At 48.1% G+C, this 18,016-nt stretch overlaps 1 long non-coding RNA gene and 1 pseudogene across 3 annotated transcripts in view; both read right to left on the reverse strand.

The window, feature by feature from the left end:
- The window catches only part of LOC129463810 (uncharacterized), a 52,836-nt gene that overhangs the window by 11,419 nt on the left and 23,401 nt on the right, over window positions 1–18,016 (reverse strand). For 2 of the 3 annotated variants that reach the window (XR_010115888.1, XR_008651294.2), the window contains one exon: window positions 2,232–3,211. This is a non-coding gene — a long non-coding RNA (uncharacterized lncRNA). Of the gene's footprint in view, window positions 1–2,231; window positions 3,212–18,016 lie in introns of those variants that run through there. The other variant, XR_010115887.1, reaches the window with a different exon arrangement.
- On the reverse strand, window positions 7,301–12,350 carry LOC129463809 (uncharacterized; annotated as a pseudogene).

Here is an 18,016-nt window from a genome sequence, read left to right on the forward strand (position 1 = left end):
CCCTAGGGCGTCAGTTTCCAGGGAAGCCTCTGGCCTGCGTGTGAGCCTCCCCACCTGCCCGGCACGGCCTCCACAGGCGCCCTGCGCAGCCCTGCCTCTCCTGGGGCAAAGGCTCCGCGAAGACTTTCTTCTCTGGCTCATCCCTTTAAGGAGGCATAAAAACGAACCCCGGGCCTCACAGGTCCGGAATGCGCCCCCCTCCACGATGGGAGTTTCTTGGCCTTGGCTGTGCAGGGGCCGGGACTCCTGGGGGTCTGGCCGGATCTGCAGTGGTGCTGAATGAGCTCCGGCCAGGAAGACACAATGAATAATTGTCACTTAAAGGATAAACAGAAATTCCATTTCCCTTTTAAATACTTGAACATTTCAAAACATCTGGAGGACGCGATGCTTTTCCTTCCAAGCATCTCCGTGGAGTTTTGTGGGTTACCGCAGAGGGTCGGCAGCATTCCTCTCTCAGGGAAAACCGGCCTGAGCGTTGCATAACGCAGGCAGACTGCGCTCCTCACGTCGCCCGGGGCCACATGCGCACGTTTCCAAGAGACTTGCTGGAGAATCTTCCCCGGATCTTGACAGAGTTGGATCCATCCAAGGTCCACAGAGCGACCCTGGCTATGAAAAATCGTTCTCCGACTGGGAGCCTGTCTGCCAGGAGTGAGGCGACACCACACTTGGCCTCAGGAGCTGGAAACGCTGGTGAATTCAGATGCAGCCAAGCCTTCTAACTTAGTCACAGTTATTAATTATTCTTGGTCTTATTAGAGCAGGAACCACTGCCATGCATCGGGCTGGCAAGGCTCACTCCCCTCCGTAGGATCCCTGTGTAGACGGGCGCTCCATCAGAGTAGTTGGATGTGTGGAGCAAGGGACTGGGCCGACCCTACCTTCCAAGCATCCTCGTGGCCTTCAGCAGAGTAGGAGGAGATAGCCCAGGATTTGTACTTTGCAGTTGAAGTGCCAGACCTAAGAAATGCAAACCTGAGGACAGAAGGGAGGGTGGAGAGAGGGTGGGGTGCCTCGACTGGCCGTCCAGAGCAGCCCCAGCTGCAGCAAGCGGAACTTTGCCGGCTGCCTTACAGGCCTGGTGGCAGTGTCCCCGGTGAGCAGCCTGTCCCACACGTGAAGGTGCCCACACCCTTAGCCCTTTGCTAAGAGTTTCACTGACCAGAGCTCCCTGAATCCAGTGCTCCACTCAAGGGACTGCTGTCCCCATTGGTGAAGAAGTCCCATTGGGGCCAATGTTTCCCTCCACAGGGAAGCAGAGCTGTATTTTGTCAGACAGAACTTTGCAAGCCTGAAACAGCGGGTAGTGGCCCCAGATCCAAGATCTGACCTTGCTCCAGAGCTGAAGGGCACAGAGAAGGCATAGCTAGAGATGGCAGGTACTCCTCAAAGATCTCAGGAGAGGGTGCAAAGCGGGACCTCCCAGCACCCTTGGCCTCTAGGCCTCAAAAGCCCTGAGAGGGCTGCATACAAGGAGACAAAGCTGGAGAAGGATGTGGGAGGCAGGTGGCTAAGAAGACAGGCTGGAAAGGGACGTGGGAGGTAGGTGGCTTTGCTCTAAACAGAATCGTCTCAGTAATGTGACACTGCACATGTATAGGTAGGCTCACTCATAGGCATAACCCTCTAAAACACACCTTTTATGGAGTGAAATTCACTTAACAGCCATCTTAAAGCATATACTTCGGCGGCATTTGCTGGATTCACAACATTGTGCAACCTCTGCTTCTCTAGTTTCAGACCATTTTCGTCCCTCCAGAACAACACCTCATCCCCATTAAGTAATCACTCCTCATTCCTTCCCCACCCTCTGGAAACCACAGATCTGCTTTCTGTCTCTGTGGATTTGTCTGTTTTGGATATTTCATATAAAAGGAATCACGCAGTGTGCGAACGTTTGTGTCTCACTTCTTTCAGTGGAAGCCACATTTCCAAGCCTCATCCCAGTGGTGGCCCCTGAGTCCCCTGAGTGTATCAGTGTCTCACTTCTGTTCACAGATGCATAATATCCCACCCCAGGGACCAGGCACCATTTGTTAATTCCTTCACCTGTGGTGGACGCCTGGTTGTCTCCGCCTGCCGAGACCAGCTCGGTCAGGGAGACCCTAACCCAGTGGCACTAGAGGAATTAAAGACACACACACACACACACACAGAAATACAGAGATGTGGAGTGGGAAATCGGGGCTGACAGCCTTCAGAGCTGAGAGCCTTGAACAGAGATTTACCCACATATTTGACAGCAAGCCAGTGATAAGCATTGTTTCTATAGATTATAGATTAAAAGTATTCTTTATGGGAAATAAAGGGATGGCTCTGGCTAGTTATCTGCAGCAGGAGCATGTCTTTAAGGCACAGATCGCTCATGCTATTGTTTGTGGATTAAGAACGCCTTTAAGCAGTTTTCTGCCCTGGGCAGGCCAGGTGTTCCTTGCCCTCATTCCGGTAAACCCACAACCTTCCAGCGTGGGCGTCATGGCCATCACGAGCATGTCACAGTGCTGCAGAGATTTTGTTTGTGTACAGTTTTGGGGCCAGTTTATGGCCAGATTTTGGGGGGCCTGTTCCCAACATCCGCCTTCCAGCTGTTACGAAGGACGTAGCTATGAGCGTCTTCAAGGGGACAGGTTTTGTTTCCATGGGGCGTGTGCTTAAGAGGTAAAGGCTGAGTCCCATGCTAAGTGTATGCCTAACTTTTTTCAGGAACCACCAAAGTGTTTTCTGCAGCAGCCACACCATTTTACATTCCCACTCCAGATTCTCGCCTTTTTCTACTTAAAAAAACTCCTGGCAGAGGGAACAGAACAGGTAAAGACCAGAGGCCCAGCAGGCAGTGCTTGGCTGGAGCTTACCAGGGGCTGGACCAGAGGACACGAGAAAGACGGGAGTGGAAGCTGATGCCCAGTGGTGGATGGCAACGAGGGCTCGGGTGGCTGGGCCGTGTCGCTTACGCAGAGGAAGCGGAGATGCTTGGAAATGCTTTGCAGAGGTGAGAATATGGCTTGTTGGGAGAGCGCTTGTGTATCTGGAATTACCTGAGAAGGCCTGGAGGAGTGACACCAGTGACAAGGCCATTGCAGGACACCTAGGAGGCCACAGGAGTTGTCAGGTGGGACTGCCATGAGAGAGGGCTGGAGAGAAGAGACGGGCAGAGGATGCAGCCTGGGAGCATCTGCGGTCTGGGCAGAGGTGGAAGCAGCCTTCAGAGCTGTGGGTGGGAAGGAGACAGGGCAGAGAGGGTTATCCAAGACTCTCGGGAGAAGAGGCAGGTCCCAAGTTGTTTACCAAGAATTTACATTAAAATAACATAAGCTGGGTTGAGCGTTGTCACACCTGTAATCCCAGCACTTTGGGAGGCCAAGGCAGGCGGATCATTTGAGGTGAGGAGTTTGACACCAGCCTGGCCAACATGGTGAAACCCCGTCTCTACTAAAAATACAAAAAATTATCTGGGTGTGGTGGTGTGTGCCTGTAATCCCAGCTACGCCGGAGGCTGAGGCACGAGACTCGCTTGAATCCAGGAGGCGGAGGTTGCAGTAAGCTGAGACCACACCACTGCACTCCAGCCTGGGTAACAGAGCAAGACTTCGTCTCAAAAAAAATAAGCTATTGATGGGCTATATATTGTTAAGCTGTAGGGTGTGGTTACAGTGTCCAGTGTAGCATTGTTTGATTAATTTGTAGCCTCTTGTGGCAACAGCAAGCAGTTTCCAGAGATGAACACTCAGCTTGAGTAGGCAGGGGGGATAGGACATGACGGCTGCCTCATCTTAACACCTTGGGCCTGATAATTTAAAGGACTCACAGTCCTCAGATAAACGTGACTTTCTTTTCTCATGAGGAAACAGAGAAGGTGGCTAAAGGGTATCTCTTTCTCTCGTGATACCAAACCTATCAAGTTTTTATTTCCCACACCACCCAGTTTTCCAACTCCTTGGACGCCAACTGGATATCCTGGAATTCCATTCAATTCTGAGACTAACCACCTGGGTTGCAGTGCACCGTCCTCCCTCCCGGCCTCCGGATGAGTTCACCACCCTGGGAGTTTTTGGAACCCCATCATTTAGGACACCCTAAATTATGTCTACATCATGGAGGTTCCATTATGTAGGTGTGGGGCCGAGGGAGAGCTTTTCCCTCAGCCTTACAAGGGTTCGCTGAAAAGTCAACTCACAAAAGGCAGATTAACTGGAGAAAAGGCACTCAAATTAATGTGTATACAAGGGAGCCTTCAGAAAAATAGCTCATTTTTATGCTTAGGTTCAATGAAGTATGGGCAGCGGTGTAGAAATAGGATTGGAGGCTTAGCTGGATCTGATGCTAATGGACTGGGTGGGGAAAGCCAGCCTGGCCTATGTGTCTGGGTTCTCCTTGGCCTCTCTGAGCAGCGCCCTCTCCTTCTGGGTGTGGGTGGGACCCTCTCTGGAATAGGGGTCTTAGGAGCTACAGCCAAGCCAGGTAGATCAGACCATTTCTTTATGGCCAGTTTGTACACACAGAGGCACAGGGAAAATTAGAGCCCTAATTTTTGGTTGTATGGCTGGCTTTGGGGAAAGGGGTTCTGGTTCCTAGGACCCACTGTGGGGAAGGAGGATTCCCATTTCTATGGCACCTTGAGTGAGAGTGGTACTGAGACACAGAGGGTGGGAGAAGCTCAGACAGAAACTTGCTTCGGAGGCTGCTGCTGGGGCCCTCATTTTGGAGTATGATCTTCTGAGCCCCAACATAGGCACCAAAAATAACGTCCTAAGGCCCCCAGTGACTACATGGACCCCCTCTTGGCCAAGGGGACCCCAGAGAAACCTGGAAAGCAGTTCCCGGCTGCAACGGGAAGGGAGGTTGGATGCCTGGCTAGCCCCACCCCCTTGGGAGTTTAGGCATTAATGTCAAAACAGAGATCAGAAGGCTGACAGAACTGACCATGGCAATAAGAGGCCCAGTTACGAACAGGACCCAAGACGATGTCAGACGAGGGTTAAGTCAAGTCACGCACCCTGTCAGTCACCCCTGCCCATGTCCGGGTGCAGACGTCCTCATCGCTGACTCTAGGTTTTAGATAAAGATTTGCTCCTTTAACCAGCTGCAAATGAAGACTCTGAATCCACCTATAACCGATAAGGCCTGCTTCCAGATATCCCGCGTGTTCGAGCTGAGCCAATATATATCTCGTCTGCCTGTAACGCCTGTCCCCTGAAGTGCATGAAGCCAGACTGTAATCCAGCCACCTCAGGAACACTCAGTCTAGGCTTCTTGGGTTTGTATTTTCTCCGAGCTGTGGTCACCTGTATTAGGGGTCCCAATAAACCTCTTTAAAATATTTTACAGAGTTTGGTTTTTCATTAACAGAATAATTGATTAAATTCTTGGCCATCAGTAATCAGTTCCATCTTCAGCTCCTGTCCTCTCTCCCCTCCTGCTTCCTGGAGGTTGGGGTGGATCTGAAAGTCCTCACCTATAAGTCCTGCCTTGGTCTTTCTGGGGAGCAGTCCCTTCCTGAAGCTGCCCAAGGGTCACCAGCTCCGTCCTCTCGTCAGCACACGAAAGACACGCTCATCACTCAAGAGGTTCCAGGGCTCTTAGAAGCCCTGGTGTCGGGAATCTGGGATGAAGACCAAATCTATATTTTGTTATTATTGCAATACCATGGCAACGGTCTGCAAACCAGGAAGAGAGCCTCACCAGACGCCAGCCATGCTGGCACCCTGATGCTGGCCTTTCCGCCTCCAGGACTGAGCGAGAAAATTGTTTGTGGGGTGAGCCCTGGTCTGTGGTGCACTGTTATGGGCGTCCCCTGTAAGCCCCGAGTCAGCGCTTGCTGCGTCCCTGCTGTCAGAGGCATGTGGCAGTTGCCTTTCCCTGTGGAGGGTTGGGTGAGATTGCCCTTGCACTGACAGCAGCTGAAGGACAATTGAGGGCCCTAGATCTCTGGGTGCAGGGCATCTGGTGAAACAACCCGCCACACAATTGATTTTCAGCCAAAGATCACTTGTAGCTTACCAAATATGCCAGACTAAAAACAAAAACCAAAAGTTGAGAGAGAATCTTCATTTTACAAATGGAGACATCAGAGCATCCTAATGGTGAGCAACTTGTTTAAAAAGGAAAGTTCTGTATGGCTGTGGGTCTGTGGCTGCTGTCAAAAGGTTGCTTTCAGTAACTTGCCAATAACGGTGGAGCTGTTGTGCTTGCTTCCTAGCCAGAGAGTGTGTCAAATAAAATAACCCTAATTTTGGAATTAGATAGATTGAGTTCAATTCCTAGCTCCTGAAAAGTGATTTTGAACTTAGAAATTGGTTCCAGCAATATTATGAATCAAGTATGAAGGTAGAATAAAGATGTTTTCTGGCATTCAACCTTCCAAAACATTTACCTGTTTAAACTTATTTTAGAAAGTTACTTGAGGATGCACTCCAGGAAAATGAAGAAGAAAATAAAGAAGACCTGGGATCCAACAAATAGTGGATTCAATGGAGAAAAGTTGTGGAGGGAAGTCCCAGGAGGAGAGCTGCACACTGGATCTGAGAGAGTAGCACAATGGAGGCTGCACATGGGCCTCATCCTGAGGAGACCTCCTGGCATAATGGAGCACTGGGGGTGAAGGCAGATAGAAGATAGTTGGGAGACTATGAACACACATGAGAATGTGTTGTGAGAAAAAAAAGTCAAAACTATCAGGGTGGGCAAAGGGCAGGGGGAAACTGTTGATGGGATGAAAAATAACCATCATGCTTTGTTTGGCTCAGTCATAAGCAATATTTACTTAGTCATGAAAATGTAAATACTAACTATGGATTTAACTAAAAATAGAGATATAATTATAGTGTGGATGTGGAAGTAGGGGAGATGGAGCTAAAATGCTTGTCCAGCAGGAAATAAACAGATAATGTCTAAAATGGATAAGTCAAGCAACAAAAATAGAGGCATATGATTTTGTGATAAAACAGTCATGGCCAGAAGGAACAGCTTTAACAGGAATAAGTAGTTGCTTTTGCAAAAAGAGAATTAGGACGTGGCTGGGTGAGAGGCAACTGACCGTCAGCTCCAGGGTCCACATCTGGTCCTGCTTTATTCCACAGTTCAAGTGTATTGTGTAAAGATCAATATTTTAATTAAAGTGCAATAAGGTGAGGTAATTAAATAGTATAAATTAAATAAATAAATAAATAAATAAATAAAACAAAGCTGCCCATTCCCGTACCTTGTTGCTGAGCTTCCCACAGCCCCCAGGCCCCACCCCGAGGGCTTCCTGCAGGACAGTGCACATTGCAGCTGCCACAGCAGGAACTAGATGCACGGGTCACTCACAAACCACAAAGTGGAACTGGAAGCTAGTGGAGTGGGGGAAATATTTGCAGTAAATATGACACAAAGTTTAATAGCTACTTATAGATTTCACATCTATTAAGGTACATCTGTAAAATCACTGTAGTCCGGGTTTGGAACACAGAGAAACACACGCAAAGCAGCACTGAATACACGGGAAAGACACGGTCGCATGCGCAGGGCACACAGGAGTGATGCAGTGGGCACAGGTCACTGCGCATGGCCCAGGAGATGCAAGGAAGCCGAGCACCACTCTGTCCACTCAGATGCCCAGCTCTGCACTCAGAAGCCACGGCGAAGAGGGCAGCCTCGGAGGTGATCTGACAAAACCTAGGGGTGAATACAGGAGTTCACACCTTTGACCCACTCTCCCACCAGAAAGTAATGACAGGAGGAATGATGAGGCTCTGGGTGGCAAATGCATAACAGGAGACAATCCAAATATCTAGCAACGAGGCATTAAGCAGATCAAGGCACATCTATTTGTGGCTCATGAGTTACTGGGTGGACGTGGGTGGACACGGGGAGCCCACTGGGCCACAGCCCCCATCCTCCATTCCCACCACACCCCACAGCTCCCTCCTCACTGGGGTGGACCTTGTACAGTTCTACCATCCAGCAGCCATGTAAGTATCTGCCAGACTAAATTCCACATCCACTGAAGGATGAAGAGAGCAGACAAGACTTTAAGCAGATTTCCCTCTCTAGCCTCTCTGTGAGCTCCATCTGCAGGTGCTGCCTGTAAGGCCTGACATACTCAGGGCCCAGCACACACGGGGCCCAGCACACTCAGGGCCCGGCACACACGGGGCCTGGCACACTCGGGGCCCGGCACACACAGGCCTAGCACACTCAGGGCATGGCACACTCAGGGTCAGGCACACTCAGGGCACAGCACACTTAGGGCATGACACACACAGGGCACAGCACACCGGGGTCTGGCACACTCAGTGCCTGGCACACTGGGGCACAACACACATAGGGCATGGCACACTTGGGGGCTGGCACACACTCAGGCCCGGAACACTCAGGATCTGGCACACTCAGGGGCTCCGGGGCTCCAGGGCTCCAGGATATTAAGTGCCTGGAGTTCTCAGGGGTGTCTAGGGGCACAGAAAAGGGGCTGGCTGGGCCTCCTGGGCAGGGTGAGGATGGGGCGTCACGTTCTATTTCAAAAATAAGGAGTGTTTTTAAAAAGCACTAAAACCCATAAAAGGAAACTCCTCAGAGCCACATCTTGAGGTTTACCTGGACATGACCCCGTTTGCCTCTTTGGAGCTTCCAGGTGCTGGGCCCAAGCCCTCCGTGTGGGCCCCAGAGCAGCGGCTGGGAATTCGGAGGGTGCAGAGGGCAGCCTGAGGCAGGGGGATCTGGGCAAATCCTGCCAGCCTGGCACGTGACCTCCAGCCTGGGGCCCGACACCTGCTGGACAATGGAGGGCAGAAGGGGAAGGCCCTCAGTGACATGCGGAATTTTAGACAGGTTTTCCTGGTTTGAAGAAGCAGTCACGTCTGCCGCTGCTCTGGGGCCCACACGGAGGGCGTGGGATCGCTTTGACGGAGAAGCTTGGATGCCGGTGCTTGCAGGCCAGGTTCCGCCCAGGACCCTTCAACCCACACTTCGGGCTGTGGCCCCGGGGGCTGTAGGGGGTCAGCCGCCAGGGCCTCTGGTTGACTCAGAGGCTGGTGGGGGCTCCTAGCAGAAGCTCCGAGATCTCCACCTTATAACCCAATGGGTCGCAGGGCTCTGGGGCAGCTGTGGGCTGGGCTGGGCTCACACTTGGTCCTACAAGTGAAGCCACTTTGGGGGCCAGCTTCTGGGCCCAAGTCCAACCACAAAGAGGAGATGAAACTGATGCATTTCTAAATGCTTGAGATTGGCAGCGATACAAATATTTGGGAAATCTTTGATGTTTACCAAGCACCTACTATGGACGGAGAACTCAACAAGCATTTTTCAGGCGTTCTCCTCAACCACCCTGACCGGCCGCTGCGGGCCCCTGTCCTTGGGACCTTAGGCAGCCGCTCTGCTCACCCAGAGCACGGAAGAGTTGAGATCAGAACCTGCTCCCCGCCCATCCTCCAAGCCTCGCTCTGCACTCCCCATCACAGGGCTGGACATGGGGAACACCTGGGGGCAGCCAGATTTGGGAGGGCAGAGCTGGAGGGGTACCCTGGGCTCTTATCAGCCATGAGAGTCCAGCTCAGGAAAAAGTGGAGAGCCTGGCCAGGTGGCTCTGGGGCCACTATCTTGGGTGACAGCTGCTCAGGGCTCGGGGTTTCCTGCCAGGAGGGAAGGGAGATCAGCCACACACCCATACGCTGGGACTCTCAAGGTGTCTCTGCTTTCACAGAGACCTCACATTTTGAGTGAGGATGGGTCAAAGTGCGAAATCAGTGACCACCAGCTGGGAGCTTTGGGCATCCTGATGCGCCCACTCTGGGGAAGGGAGGGGTCCACCAGTCTCTGCTGGCCTGGTGTCAGGGTGAGGCATTGCCCCGGGTGCCCCCGCTGCCCCACGGAATGTCTAGGCCCCAGCAGGCAGCTGCACCCGAAGTCTCATTAGTGTCCACACCTGCCAAGAGTGACACGTGCCCGCTGTGCCCAGGGTGGAATTCCACAGATCTGCTCCCCAGGAGGCAGCTCTTCAGTCCTACTGGCTCTTATCAGCTCCTGTTACTGCAGCGACCGCACCCGCCTCCTCTCTGCGATGCGTAAGAACTGCCTTTCCTGTCACCCTGAGAGGCAGGGTTGTGGGGCAGAAGTGGTGGCTCTGGGGCTGGGCAGGCAGGCTTGGGGCTGGCTTGGGATCAGTCAGCTTGAGCCCGGCTGTGCCACAGGAACAAATGGCCTCCTGCACCTTGGGCTTCCAGCAACAGTGTGTGCTTCTCACTCACGCTACAGGCACGTGATGGTCAGCTGGAGCTCTGCTCCACGGCCTCTCAGTTCTGGGACCCAGGCTGAAGGATGCCTCTCATGGGAGGCTCTGTGGGCTGGACGATGGGGACATGGTGGAACCACGTGATAGCCCCTGAGGCATCTGCTCGGCCGAGACATTGGCGAAAGCGTCACCCAAACCTGACATCAAGGGGCCCCAGGGAGAGGCAGGAAACACTCCGAGCATGAATCTAGCCAGTCTACCCGCCGTGTGTCCTTGAGCAAGTGAGGATGTTCCTCAGACCTCGGTGCCCTCAGCCGAGATGGGCATGGCTGTGGCAGGACGACTGGGGTCCGGTCCGTGTGCAGCATTGCCAAGGCCTGGCCCCCGCCTGCTGTCTCTGCGGGGCCCTCTCATTCTGCTGAGGTCTCGGTGATGATTGATAAGCTGGACAGCACATTCTGAGCCCTGACGTGCCCTGCAGATGCAAGGGCTGTCTGTGGTCACTGTGGTTTCTGGAACCCTCTATTTTCCATTTGAATCCCACACAGCCAGCTGTGGCTATGGACAAAGAGTGCAAGCTCCGAATCTTCTCCCAGCCTTGGGGCCCTCAGGGTCACTCAATTCCCAGTGCCTTACAAGGTGAGCCCCTCTGAGAGTGTGGACGGCCGCTTCACTGGGCTGAGACGCTTCCCCTGTGAGACTGCCTGACCTCCCGACGGGCCTCCCGGGGCGTGTCCCGCATGCCCCACTGGGGACCCTCCACACTGGTGGCAACGTGAGGCCAGCCCTGCTGGGAGTGCCCCGGCCCTGGCGTTGTGTCTCCTGGCTGTCCCTGGTCTCCTGGGCAGATTTTCCAGATGTTTTTATTTCATGCCTGCACATCTGGGTTGACTTCACTGGCAACGCCAGGCTCCCGCTAGACGTCTCATTTTGTTTCACAGTGGGAAGCAGCATGGAATAATATCGACTTCTTGATCCACGATATATCTGGGGGCACCAAAATCAGGAGTTTTCTCTCCTCCCCCATGTCAGAGGCAGTAACCTGTCCAGCTCCCCTCTCAGAAGCAGCAGGATGATCCTGAGCTGCTTCTGTGAATGTTTACAAGCTGCTTGCAATGACTTCCTACCACTGGATCTGTTGGGGGAGAGCAAGGCGGAGCAAGCCTGAAGCCTCCAGTGTGCAACTCACCCCGCCGTGTAACACCTGACTGTGCAACTCACCCCGCTGTGCAACTCACCCCACTGTGTAACTCACTCATCATTGTGTAACTCACCCCATCATTGTGTAACTCACCTCACTGTGTAACTCACCCCATCATTGTGTAACTCACCTCACTGTGTAACTCACCCCATCATTGTGTAACTCACCCCATCATTGTGTAACTCACCCCATCATTGTGTAACTCACCCTATCATTGTGTAACTCACCCCATCATTGTATAACTCACTCCATCATTGTATAACTTACCCCATCATTGTATAATTCACCCCATCATTGTGTAACTCACCCCACTGTGTAACTCACCCCATCATTTTGTAACTCACCCCATTGAGTAACTCACTCCATTGTGTAACTCACTCCATCATTGTGTAACTCACCCCATCATTGTGTAACTCGCCACTGTGTAACTCACCCCATTGTGTAACTCACCTCATTGTGTAACTCACCCCATCATTGTGTAACTCACCCCATTTTGTAACTCACCCCATTATGTAAGTCACCCCATCATTGTGTAACTTGCCACTGTGTAACTCATCCATCATTGTGTAACTCACCCCATCATTGTGTAACTCACCCCACTGTCTAACTCACCCCATTGTGTAACTCACAGAGCTTGGTCGTCCCATCTAGTGTCACTGTCCTAAATGCACTGTCGGGTCACTGAACCTGCGATTAGCCTGGGCTTTACCTACCCAGAAACCCTTCTGAGCGCCATGAGTACCTTTGTAGGCTCAGCTGTGAAGTTTCCAGATTCCACGTGCACGTGCCCCATGAGGGGCCAGGATGCTGCCAGAGTTGTGTTCACCTCAGGTGTGTCATCACTGTAGCTGTTCCAGTCCGTGACATAGCCTTGCAATGTTGGCATGGACGTGGAAGCAGGGAACAGTCGGCTCTGGCATCGAGGCCCCTGGATATGGCCATCCACCCTCGAGGGCCCCGGGTCCTTTCAGCCCCTCAGTGTTTGTTTCCTAGGGAAACTCTGGTTTGGAACCATAACTGCAAAGAGGGAAGTCACAGAAGCTCAGTGGGATGATCTAACTTGCTTGCCAAGAACACACTGCTCTACTAAAATTCTCTTGTAGTTTCTACACCCAAGACATGGGCCAAAAATTCAGAAGCCACTGGGACAGCCTGGGAAGAACAAACCCGGCCAGGGACTTTGTCAGTCATCCCGAGTCACAAGCGCTCAGGCGTCCCGGACCAGGAGAGGGCATCCAGGCCCAGAGCTCACCCTCCTAGCTGAGGCACAGCTGGGGCATGCTTGGTCCGTCGGAGCTAAGATGCTCTGCACTGTGCTTTTAAGGAGCAGGGATCCTGCCAGGGAGGACTCTTAAACGGAACCACAATAAGCAGTGATCTACGGTCAGCCCCTCTACACACAGCAGATGCCGTGGGGCCTGCTGAGCTCAGGAGCGGTGCACCTGCACTCTTGCCTCCCACTTTGACCCGGCTCCAGCCTCTGTGCTCCGTGCTGCACTCCTATCCCACCAGCACCAGCAGCTGACGGCAGGGGAGATGTTTTTTCCACCATAAGGATTTGTGTGAACCAGCCATGAGTTCTTCCAATAAACACAATTAGCACATAAAACTGTGCATCGCGTGGTGAAAGGAATTAGGAAGATATGCTGTGTTTACTTTGTGGTTCCAAGAGCTGATATCTTTAAACCTTTGATTTGCCAAATCATGGGCAGGAAAAGAGGGTAAACCCGGCCCCATCACTTGCAAGTGGCCAATGGATAAACAGCCGCCTGGCATCTCCTCACAGCGCAACTCAGCTGCTGCTCCCGAGCTGTGCTTCCAAGTGCAGGGCTGTTTGTCCTCTGCCCCCAGGTGGAGGCTCCTGCAGAGCACAGCTAGGCCAGGAGCTGGGTGGCTCCGCTGATGCTGTCATTGCTGTGCCTCAGTTTCCATCCACAGAAGAGGGGACCGCACAGGGCTCTGGAGCAGGACAAGGTAGTTGTCGTGAGACTCTGGGGGCTGCGCCAAAGGATGCCAGTCACTGAAGGGAGCAGCCTGTGTTACCAGGACCACGTGACCTCCACACTGCTTTCCAGAAGGTTCGTGAATAACGCACCCCTCATTTACGTGTAATTAGGTGGAGTATATACAGCCAGCCAGCAATCTGAGGGGGCCCCTTTGCCTGTGGACGGCCCTGCTCTGTCCATGCAGCAGCCTTTGGCTGTGCCCTGTCGCCCTAATCAATGCTTCTTCTACTGTCAGATTCTGTGTGAATCTCTCCTGATCAACGCTTCCTCCACTGTCGGCTCATGTGTGAATCACTCCTAATCAATGCTTCCTCCACTGTCAGCTCATGTGTGAATCACTCCTAATCAATGCCTCCTCCACTGTCGGCTCACGTGTGAATTATCTCCTGATCAATGCGTCCTCCACTGTCAGCTCACGTGTGAATCTCTCCTGATCAATGCCTCCTCAACTGTCAACTCATGTGTGAATTATCTCCTGATCAACGCTTCTTCCACTGTCAGCGTGTGTGTGAATCTCTCCTGAGTGAAGCCAAGAGTCCTCTTGGATGGAGGAGGTCTGCCTGCCTTGGTTTTGCTCTGCAGACCACTTGCCTTGGTTTAGAAGCTTCCTCTCTTGAGGAAGGCGATTGCCTGCTAAAGCAAAAATTGTCAACACTTTCTGGAGAAATAGAATCCAGAGCCACTACACATAAAATTTATATTTGGGATAAAATCCAAAATTATTTGACATATGAAGACAAGAAAAATATTACCAATCTTCAAAAGAAATGACAACTTCTAGTTTCCAATATTGAGATGAAAAGACTGTTGGAGTTACCAGACAAGTACTTTAAAACAGCTATTATAACTGTGCTCAGTGAAGTAAAGGTATGCTTATGATGAATGAAAATATAAAAAATCTAAGCAGGAAAATATAAAATATTAAACAGAACCAAATGGAATTTTAAAACTAAAAAATATAATATTTGAAATAACATGTTCAGGTTTAATAGAGGAAAATAGTAGTAAACTTAAAGAGATTGATAAACACCATAATTGTCATCTCTTCAAAATGTCTATAAAGTGTTTTTGTAAGCCTCAGTAATCATAACGCAAAATCCTATAATAGATACACTAAAAATAAAAAGCAATGAATTAAAACATACTACCAGAGAAAATCACTTAACCACAAAGGATGACAGTAACAAAGAAAGAGAGGAGGAGAGGAGTTACGAGACAACCAGAAAACAAGCAACACAATGGCAGTAGTAAGTCCTTACTTATAAATAACCTCAATGGGTTGGCTCCACAGCAAAATTGAAGAAACAGTGGAAAGAATCAGAGAAACAGAAGTACAATAAAAATTACCCAATCTGAACAACAGAGAGAAAATAGACTGGAAAAAACATGAACAGAACCTCAGGGACTTCTGGGGCTATAACAAAAGATCTGAATTCATGTCATCAAAATCTCAGGAGAGGAGAAAGGGGATGGAGCTGGAAAAATACCAGAAATAAAATGACTGAAAACTTAAGAAATTTGGCAAAAGACATAAACCTACAAATATGAAAGGCTGAAAAAACTCCAAACAGGATACATTCAAAAAAATTCATACCAAGACACATCATAGTCAAACTTCTGGAAAGTAAAGATACAGAGAGAAACGACATTTTACCCATACGGAAAAGCAATTCAAATGGCAACAGATTTCTCATCAGAAACCATGGAGGCTAGAAGGAAGTAGCACACAAAACTGCCAGCACAAAAGTCTGTATTCAGCAAAAATAATCTTCAGGATTGAAAGGGAAAATTGAGACATTCTTAACTGAAAGAAAACTAAGAACATTTGTCACCGGCAGATCCATCCAAAAAGAATGGCTAAAGGGGCTTCCCTACACAGAAAGAAAATGATCAAAGAGGAAAACTTGGAATATCAGGAAGGAAGAACAAGGTAGCAAAGGTATGGATATATATAGTATGCCTTTTTTCTCCTCTCAAATTTTCTAAATTATATTTGATGAAGCAAAAATTAAACCACTGTAGCTCTAAATATTAATGTATCTGGAGGAGATACTTATGACAATTATATCATAGACAAGAGATAAAAAAGACATAAAGGGAGGTGAAGTTTCTATACTTTACTCAAAGTGGTAAAATGATGATACAAGTATACAGTGATAAGCTATTTATATAAATGTAATATCTAGAGCAATCATTAAAAAGTAATATAAAGAGATATACTTAAAAACACTATAGACAAATCAAAATGGAATTATAAAAATTGTTCAAGTAACTCACAGGAAGACAGGAAAGGAAAAAAGAGCACTGAAAAACAGAACAAACAGAGAACAAAAAATAAAATGTCAGACTTAGGCCCTAAAATATCAATAATTACATTAAATGTAAATGGTCTAACTGCATTAATTAAAGACAAACATTTGTAGAATGGATTAAAAACTGTGACCTAACCATGTGTTAGTTACAAGAAACTCACTTCACACATAACAATATAGATGAGTTGAAAGTTAAAGAATGGAATAAAGTTTATCATGTAAACATTAAGCAAAAAAGAAGCAGAAGTGATTATAGTACATCAGATAAAATAGACAACAGAACAAAGAAAATTGTCAGAGACAGAGAGGGACATTGTATAATGATAAAAGGGTCAATCCACCAAAAAGACATAGGAATGAACTCTAGACATGCGTGCTCCTAATAGTGATATACAAAGTATGTGAGGCAAAAATTAATAGAACATAAAAGAGAAATAGACAAATCTACAATTATAGTTGGAGACTTCAACATGCTTTTCTCTATAATTGATAAAATAACTAGACAGAAAATCAGCAATAACATAGAACCCAATAACACCATCAACAAATAGAATCTAATCAACATTTACAGAACACCCACTCAACAACACCAGAATATATGCTGTTTCCAAGTGCCAATGGAATGTATACTAAGATAGACCATATCCTGGGACATAAAATGAATCTCAACAGACTTAAAAAGAATTTTAAACAGAGAATGTGTTCTCTGACCACAATAGAATCAAGTTAGAAATCAATAACAGAAAGATAACAAGAAGATGTCCAGATGCTTGAAAACTAAACAGTACTATTCTAAAGAATCCATGGATGACAAAAGAAGTCAATCAATGCACTAAACTGAATGACAATAAAAATATAACTCAAAATTTAAGTGATATACCTAATGCAGTACGGACAGGGAAATTTATAATACTAAACACCTATATTAGCAAAGAGAAAAGTTTCAAATCAATAATCTAAGCTCCCACCTCCAGAGCCTAGAAAAAGAAAAGCAAAATAATATTTTACCCAAAACAGCAGAAGGAAAGAAATAATAAGGATAAGAGCAGAAATCCACAAAGTTGAAAAAAGAACAACAAAAGAGAAAAATCAAGGAAACAAATAACTTTTTCTTTAAAAAGATCAATAAAATAGACAAATCTGTAGCAAGACTGACCAAAAAGAGAGAAGACATAAATTATCAATATTAGAAATGAACAGGGGCCATCACTAAAGATGCTGCAGACATCAAAGGATATTAAAGGAATACTGCAAACAATTGTATGTAAATATGACTACTTAGATGAAATTGACCAATTCATTAAAAAAAGATGACCACAACACATCCAATATGAAATAGATCATTTGAATACTTTTACAACTATTTAGAAAATTGAATTTGTAATTTAAAAATTGCCAAAAGTGAAATCTCCAAGCCCAGATGGTTTTACTGGAGAATTCTACCAAATGTTTAAAGAATTTATAATTCTACCCAATCTCCCTTAGAAAATAGAAGAGGAAAGAACACTTTCCAACTCATTTTACAAAATTAATATTAATACCAAAACCAGGCAAAGACAATAATAAAAAAGAAAACCATAGACCAATGTCCTTTATTAATATAAAAATCCTTTGTTTTTTTGTTTTGTTTTGAGACAGAGTCTCACTCCGTTGCCAGGCTGGAGTGCAGTGGTGCGTTCTCAGCTCACTGCACCCTCCATCTCCCAGGTTCAAGCGATTCTCCTACCTCAGCCTCCCAAGTAGCTGGGATTACAGGCACCTGCCACCACACCCAGCTAATTTTTGTATTTTTAGTAGAGATGGGGTTTCACCACGTTGGCCAGGCTGTTCTCAAATTCCTGACCTCAAGCGATCTGCCCAAAGTGCTGGGATTACAGGTGTGAGCCACTGCGCCTGGCTGAAAAAATGAACATTGATTGATATTATACATCAAAATTAACTCAAAATGAATCATAGCCCTAAATGTAAAACCAAAAACTATAGAACTTCTAGAAGAAAGTCTTGAAGCAGGCAAATATTTCTTAGCTATGACACAAAAGACCATAAACCATTAAATAAAAACTTGGTAAATGTAATATTTTTGCTTTGGGAAAGATACCATTAAGGGAACAACAAGGCAAATCATAGAATAGGAAAATATTTGCAATACATATATCTAAACCTGTGTCCAAGATAAGTAACTCTTATTCATCAATGAGAAGACGGCAAATGACCCAACGAAAGAGTAGGCAAATGATTTAGACAGACATAAAAGATATATGGGTGTTGAATAAGCATATCAGAATCTACA

The sequence above is a fragment of the Symphalangus syndactylus genome, chromosome 15 (assembly GCF_028878055.3).
Source record: "Symphalangus syndactylus isolate Jambi chromosome 15, NHGRI_mSymSyn1-v2.1_pri, whole genome shotgun sequence".
Lineage (NCBI taxonomy): Eukaryota > Metazoa > Chordata > Mammalia > Primates > Hylobatidae > Symphalangus > Symphalangus syndactylus.